This window comes from Echinococcus granulosus, assembly GCF_000524195.1.
Source record: "Echinococcus granulosus chromosome Unknown EG_S00056, whole genome shotgun sequence".
Taxonomy (NCBI): domain Eukaryota; kingdom Metazoa; phylum Platyhelminthes; class Cestoda; order Cyclophyllidea; family Taeniidae; genus Echinococcus; species Echinococcus granulosus.
Window position 1 is genome coordinate 89,475 of NW_020170436.1, and position 1,186 is coordinate 90,660.

Sequence of the window (1,186 nt, forward strand, 5' to 3'; positions counted from 1 at the left end):
GAATTCGTTTTGCTGTCAACAACAACAGCTATAACAACATCAACCAACCATCCAAACCTCTTTGATTTCACAGACAAGCAGTTCTTTGTTTGCCCACATTTCACCCATTCACAGATAGTAATGCAGATTTCCAGTTTTGTTCCCAAATAGTTGTGGCTTGTCTAAGCATTTCCCTGAAATTCGTGTTTACTCATTTTCATTTGGCTAACACTTCTTTTAAGACGATGCAGACAGTCTGTTTCCTCCATCAACAATGCCGAGGAGATACGGCAGCACCTCTGTCACTTGATTCGCAAGTGGGCGTACGAGAAGGTCGTGCAATGTCTGTCCTCCTCTACTCCTATTAATGCCAATTGTGAGACATGGTGCCACGTAGACAGGGTCACGACCTCGTGTGCCATGCGTTAATTTTGATCAGCCTTTCAAGGTTTCACAAGTTTTTGCATCTGGAAATAAGCCAACTGGGTATCAGTCGCAGGTTCCTTACCCCCACTCCTACAAACATGAAGACTTTCACGCGACGACTGTTTCAACTGCCTTTGGTGGTTGAAGTAATGCTCTCCTTGTGTCCAAACCGAAATTATCACATCAACCGCATGGAATTGGCACACAATCGCACATCATGTTGGCATTTTCGTATCCTGCTTTTACTTGGCACGACTTCCTACAGTTCTTCTTGGGGTTTGATCAAATTGGCAGAAACAAACCCCTTTTGCCACTTATTCCACAGGAAAGTGTGAGCAAGGATTTTCAATCTGATAAATGAGGTGGCCGCATGGAGGGAACACCCATCTCAACTCACCTCACCTCAAATTAGTCTTCGTGTGACATGGTTGCCGTCTCCTTCAGGAGGCTATAAAACTGGCTGACAAGGCTAACTTCATGACCCAGTACACGTTAACGGGGCGAACGTGGGAAGAACATGCACCGAGGAGTAGGTGCAGGAGTAAATGCATTCGTTTCCATTGTTTATTTGCATGGCAAACAACCGGAGGACGTCCCCATGCTCCCTTGCCAAAATCCTCCAAGTTACTCACGTGGAAAGGCGGTATTCAATGTTTTCATGTCGGTGGAAGCGAGCGGCTGGGGGGTGACAAATTACCACGTTCTGAATATGGCCAAGTCTAGTGGGTAGTGGGAAGGGAAGGGGTCGTTTCGCCTCACATTAGGGTCGATTGGCATTTAA